This window comes from Tamandua tetradactyla, chromosome Y (genome assembly GCF_023851605.1).
Source record: "Tamandua tetradactyla isolate mTamTet1 chromosome Y, mTamTet1.pri, whole genome shotgun sequence".
Lineage (NCBI taxonomy): Eukaryota > Metazoa > Chordata > Mammalia > Pilosa > Myrmecophagidae > Tamandua > Tamandua tetradactyla.
In genome coordinates, this window is record NC_135354.1 from 10491497 (window position 1) to 10498558 (window position 7062).

Sequence of the window (7062 nt, forward strand, 5' to 3'; positions counted from 1 at the left end):
TATGTAGTTGAATTGTGTTTTTACCTCTAATAATGCTGAGGAAAGACGAATGAACAGGTTTTTAAAGAAAGTATCCAAGGAAATGAAATAGATGTTTTTTTCCAAGGAAATAAAATTTTTAAAGAAAGTATCCAAGGAAATGAAGTAGATGTCTTTTTTCCAAGGAAATAAAATACCTTACTGTCGTTTTTTAAGCTCACTTTTGGGAGTTTATTCACAATGTAGAACAGCAGACAGAAACTTGAGAGAGCAAAATAGAAAAGCAGAGACTGGCTAAGGTAAGATGAAGATGGAAAATATCCATGAAGCAGAGAAGGCCAAATCTCTACCATCATTAGGAAACCCTCCTAAAGTGGAGAAAGCACTTAAATCATTCTCTGGCCTTTTGGGTAGACACTATGGACTAAATTTCCATTCTACACTTCTAATTAAAGATCTTAGAAAGCTCAGAATTGAATTTCCCAGGTACCCTGCTGCTTAGAGATGTGGATGCAAATCAGCTTCATTCATGAGAGATGTGGGAAGAGGAAATGAGCCAAAGACCTTTCTAGCAAGCCAGGAAATACGTTCATGAATGGCTGGATGCAGCAACCATGACCAGACTCGGGATTCCAATGTCCAGTCAAACACTTCAGATATTTGAGGGGCAGTTGGGGTGGTGGCAGCAGCAGCCATGGAAGCAGCTGATCTCAGCATCCCAAAACCTTTGCTGTGTTCATGAAGTACATTCTCCATTCCTTCAAAAGTTTTACTAGGCATAAAATTGCTTTTATTAAATGTCCTTTTGCTATAAATGCCTTGTGTGTTTTCTCATCTTTGTATTGAACTTCAACAGATACATACACCTTGTCAAATATCCAGTCACTCTCTGCTCTTGAATGACCATAAAGTTCCCAGAAAATAATAAGGAAGAGGTAAAAGGGCAGCAGAAGGCCAGTGGTCTCAGCATTAATGGTAGCAGCGTTTACAGAGGCCTGGAGTAGACAGACAAAGTCCTCCTACTCTCCCAGGTATCAAAATTTTGAAACGCCATCAAACCTAGTATTCAGTTTTACCCATGGTAAGCATTGAGTTATGGTTTGAACAGTATTGATATGACACAAATACCAAACTGGACTGGCTCCATTATAATCACCTGAGGACTTTTTAAAAAATTTTCTGACACCAATTCTTAGAGCTTTGTATCCAGTATACATAAACTCAGAAATTTGTAAAACAATCCAAAGGAGACTTATACAGCCCCAGTGTTCTAGTTTGCTAGCTTCTGGAATGCAATATACCAGAAATGGAATGGCTTTTAACAAGAGAAATTTAATGAGTTGCTAGTTTACAGTTCTAAGGCTGAGAAAATGTCCCAATCAAAGCAAGTTTATAGAAATGTCCAATCAAAGGCATCCAGGGAAAGATATCTTGGTTCAAGGAGGCTGATGAAGTTCAGGGTTTCTCTCTCAGCTGGAAGGGCACTTGATGAACACAGCATCATCTGCTAGCTTTCTCTCCTGGCTTCTGGCTTCATGAAGCTCCCCAGGAGGCATTTTCCTTCTTCATCTCCAAAGGTTGCTGGCTCGTGGACTCTCTGCATCTCATATCTTCATTATTCTGCTCTCTCTGAGTCTCTCATTCTACAAAATGTTTCCTCTTTTATAGGACTTCAGAAACTAATCAAGACCCACTCAAATGGGTGGAGACATGTCATCCCCTAATCCAGTTTAACAACCATTCTTAACTAAATCACATCAACCAGGGAGATGATCTTATTACAGTTTCAAACATACAGTATTGAATAGAGATTATTCTACCTTTATGAAATGGGATTTATATTAAAACATGGCTTTTCTTAGGGGGCATACTTCCTTTCAGACCAGCACACCCAGTTTCTGAAAACACTGACTACACCTTTGGGGTATTAATGACCTAAAGACAATACTCCCAAAGTGTAGTTGGAAATGCTTAATGAAACTGGAAATGCTGTGACATCCTTTTTTCTACTTGTTGGATAATTCCCTCCTCAGTTTCAAATTTAGCCGAATGGTAGTGCCCTAATTGTGGTATGATTTATTTTGCCTCCCAGATGGCTGAATTCCCTGCCAATGCAGAAAACATGGAGGTAAAGAAAACACCTTGCTCATCACTGGATTCCCAAAGTCCACCAGATTTTTTGCATATTACAGTTGCACAATAAAAATTTGTTGAATACATAAATGAACAAATGAAACCAGAAAGAAGACACCTGAAATCTAAACTGAGCACATGGATTGGATGTATGGAACAGTTCCCAGGGCAAGTTTCCTTGGGTTCAAAACTGAAGCAACAGCCAGAGATCTGTGAGCTTGTTGGGTGCCTGAAACAACACTATATCACCATCAGAATAAGCACACAGTATTTTTATGTAAACTAACTTTGTTCATTTTATGTACAGAGTAGTAGAATGAAAAAGCACACAGAATACAGGTGAATATATCCATTCCTTCAAACCCTTAGTATCTTGAAGTTTCTGTCCTTTAATATACATTTTATGAAATAAATATGGAAAACCATGCCAGTGGTTTGACTTAGCAGGGAGTACTTTCCAAAAACTTCTTCAGTTTTCCTTGTTTCTTTTTTATTTCCTGATACTATTTTGTTTTGTTTTTGTTTGCCTTTTAGGTTTATGTGTCTAAGTATTTGTGTGTGTCTGTGTGTGTGTGTGTGTTGTGTCTGATAACAGAAGACACGTGGGCAGAAGTATCTAATGGCATAGCAGAAATATGGACCTTAAAGAAGGTTTGGCCAGGGTGACATTTAACCCAGAGAAGAAATGTCATTTCTGGAATGGATGTATAAATGGTATCTCCATCATCACTATCCAACTGAGTCTCATGGTATATTGATTAATCTCTAATACCTGATATGATTCCTGATGTAGGTAATTTATTTGCATGGTTAGGAAGAAAGTATTCAGATTACTGCCAAGAATATAGGTGTGAAGAGGCGTCATATAATGGTTGCCCACCATCAGAGTGAAAGGGAGATGGTTTGGGGATATAAAACATGTCAGTATCTCAGATGCTTTCAGGCTAGAATGAAAGGGAGTGGGCTGGCACCACACCCTAATTTTATGATGTTTGGTTCATGTTCTTAAACATATTACCATTAAAATACCAGTCTAGGCACTGAAAAAAAACATTGTTTATCACAGGTGATGATAGACAGCCAAACTTTTGCCAAATGGTAGCACCCATATCTGCTGCTGTCCAGATGTGATAATATCACTAGAACAAACATAGCACTATGCTCGAGCAACACTTTGGGAAAGCATTCATTGCAACACTTCGATCAGGGAGAAATATCAGAAGTGAGTCACATTCCCTTAGCATAGATATCAGTCTACATTCTAAATCCATCCCCAGGACTCTGTGTGTTTTCCTCAGACATAGCAGAGTCTATGGGATCTTAGACCATGGGGAAACCTGCAGAATATAACTCTGATCCATTAAAAGGACAATGTCATTCAATCTAGGGAACATGGACTGACAAATACTCTGGACACTCAGCAGAGACAAATGTGCACCTGATAGTGAGATGTGACTGGGTCCAAGCAAGAACATTCCCATGGACAAAAATGTTGTTATGCACATTAGACCTTCGAATTTCTACCACTCAAAAGAGGCATAATGCTTGGTCATCCTCTTTCAGAGGCAGCATATGCAACATCGGAGAATACTGCTACAATCTATTTATTAGATTAATTGAAACCTGGGGACCTGAACAAAAGACAGCTGTGAAGAATGTCCAAGCCACAGTATGACGGGAACTCACACTTCAGCCATAAGTTCACTAGGAACCTTCATGTTAGACATTCCTGTGATAGAAATCTACTGTGTTGAGTCTTTGGCAAGCCACATAAGAGTTTTAATGCAGCTCCTGTGGTTCTAGAGCAGGAATCAGCAAACATTTTTCTGTTAACAGAGCTAATGTATTAGGAATTTAAATTTCAGAAACAACTTTTCAAAATCTAGTTCACTTCCATGGAGAGGAAGATTTAAATTCCCCTCAAATCTAAGCCAAAAGAAAGGATAAATTCAAATACATTAAAACTATAATTTCTATTTATCAAAATATTGTTTGCAGCACTTAGCACCAAAATAAGACTCATATCAAATGGCATATAAAAGCATATAAACTCAACAATAAAAATAGAAACAGTTGGCATTTCGGAGAAGGAGGGAAATGCATTGCTAATAGACATTTGAAGGAGGATCAGCATTACTTTTATCAGGGAAATAAATTAAAATGAAAATCAGATAGTAACACATTCTTTGGATTAGCAAAAAAGTAAGAATTCTGACAGTACTAAAACACTTTTTAGAAGTTTTTTTTATGTACGCTGTATGGTGGGGTCACATTTCATTATTTTTCCATGTAAATATCCCATTATTGCAGCACCATTTGTTGAATTTTTTGTTTGTTTTGTTGGTTTGCTTTCCTTGTTTGCTTGTTTCAGGAAGTGCATGGACCAGGAATTGAACGTGGGTTTCCCACATGGCAGATGAGAATTCTACCACTGTACTACATTTGTAACCCCCTAAAACAGTTTTTTTTAAAGACCTATTATACATTTACTCATAGAAGTATAACTGGATACAAGTATTTTGTTAAAAAAATTGGCATTATCTTGTAATGAATAGTACTTTCATACAATTCCCATCCATTCTACTTCTTGGTATACAACCACAATAGGAAAAATAATGGCTCTCCAATCCTGTTCACATCCTAATCACCTAGCCCTGTGAATATCTTGCAACACATGGAGAAAGTAATTTCACATGTATGATTGAATTAAAGACAAGAAGACAAAGAGATTATTCTGGATTATCTAGGTAAACTCAGCCTATCAATCTATTCCCTGCAATAGCCTTTCCCAGTTGAGGTCATAGTTGGAGTGAGCTGTTACCATGGAAAATGATCAGAAAAATCCAACAGGCCTTACTTTGAAGGTGGATGAAAAAATCATAAACCAAGATGTGGGGGAAATATTTAAGACTCAGGAAAGAATGAGAAAACAAATTCTTTAGTCACAAAATCTTGGCAATATAGAAAGCAGAAGTAATGAACACCTTAGAAATGCATTGCTGTGTATCTCACCTTTCCCTATTCAGATTGAGTGACCATGAAAATACTATTAGCTCAATAACTGCCATATACATATGTTTGTAAGCTGTCACAATCCGATATACCAGAAATAGAATGGCTTTTTAAAAGAAGAATTTATTAAATTGCAAGTTTACATTTCTAAGGCTATGAAAATTGGCAAGTCTACGAAAATGTCCAATTTAAGGCAAGAGGGAAAGATACCTTGTTTCAAGAAGGCCGATGATATACAGAGTGTGTCTCTCAGCTGGAAAGGCAATGGTGACATCTAGCTAGATTTTTCTCCTCATTTCATGAGGTTCCTTCAATGACTTCTCCAGGGCTCTGTCCATTCTGTTGGCTCTGTCAGTTCTGGTGGCTCTAAAGCTTCTTCCAAAATGGTTCTCTCTTAAAGGACTCCAGTAAGCGACCCCACCTTGAATGGGTGGAGACACATCTCCATGGAAAATATATAATCAAAAGTTACTACCCACAAATGGGTGGGTCACATCTCCATGGAAATGATCAAGAAGCTCCGACCCAGCAAAATTGAATGAGGATCAAACAACTGATTCAAACCAACACATAATCCTTGAAGGCCAAATGATGACATCAACTGACGTGAAGCAAGTGATCAAAATGATTCAGAGCCAGGTGTTCAGGTAAATCATGTTGTTTTATGTAGTTTTTGTTGTTTACCTCAATGGAGTAGATATACACAGATAAACGTCTTCAGGTGAAAAGAATGTGTTGAGAGACCATCTCTCCAAGCTCTCTCAAAGCTGTGGGTCTGATTGTGGGGCCCTTGCTTGCAAATACCAAAGGCTGACAAGAGCTGAGTTGCCTTCAATCTGGCAGATTCTGTCACTCCATACTATTTTATATTCTTTATGACACGATTCTTCCCAGAAGTTATCTTGGCCATTCTTTGATTCATGTACACTCTACTACAAATGCTAGAAAGCAATTCCCATGATAGCTACAACTGCATTTCCTGTTTCTTATTGTTCCAGTAATCACTCAATGGGATTATTGTGCAGATTAAATAAGGCACTGCTTATGAAACCTTTTAGCCAAATGCCTTGAGATGATGTGGTGGTTTTGAAGATAAACAATTTCTTCAATTTAATCCATTTCTGTCAGTGTGAATCTGTTGTAAACTTTCTGATGAGACTACTTCAGTGAAGGTGTGACTCACCTCATTCAGGATGGGTCTTAATCCTTTTCATGAAGTCCTTTATAAATGGAATGAATACAGATAGAGGGATGAGAAAGCCACAGAAGCAAGAAATGGAAGGTAACAATGCCCAGAAAAGAAGGCAGAGACCAATAGATGCCACAATATGCCATGCCATGTGGCAGAGGATACAAAAATTGCTGGCATCTGGTCTTCAGGAGGAAAAGCATCACCTTGATGATGCTTTGACTTGGACATTTTCAAGGCCTCAAAACTGTAAGCTTGTAAGCCAATAAGTTCTCATTGTTTAAATAAAACCATTTCATGGTATCTGCTTTGAGCAGCCTAGAAAATTAAAACAAATGGCAAGCCCCAATTAACTATATTACAATGGGCAACCTTCTTTGTGCTCTCAGGACTGGTGACCAACTTAACTGTACTTGCCTTTAGTAGGCCAGGCCTTTTGCATTCATGTTTGTTCATTCCTTAATTCCATGAACACTGGTCTGCATAGTATGTCCAGACACCTCGCTAGGAGGAACCCACAGAAAAATAAAAAGTATGCTTTCCTTCTAGGAGCTTACCAACCAAAGTAAACGTGATTAATATTAGTAATTAGCACATAAGGAAAACCTATGTATCTGCTTCCAACTCACCTGGAGATAAGAAGGGAAAAAGCTCTAAGTCATGAGGGTGAGAGAAGAATGAGGTGCAGATTTCCATGAATGAAGTAAAAAGATGACTATGAATTAAGTAGGAGAAGGGTGAAAGGTGGT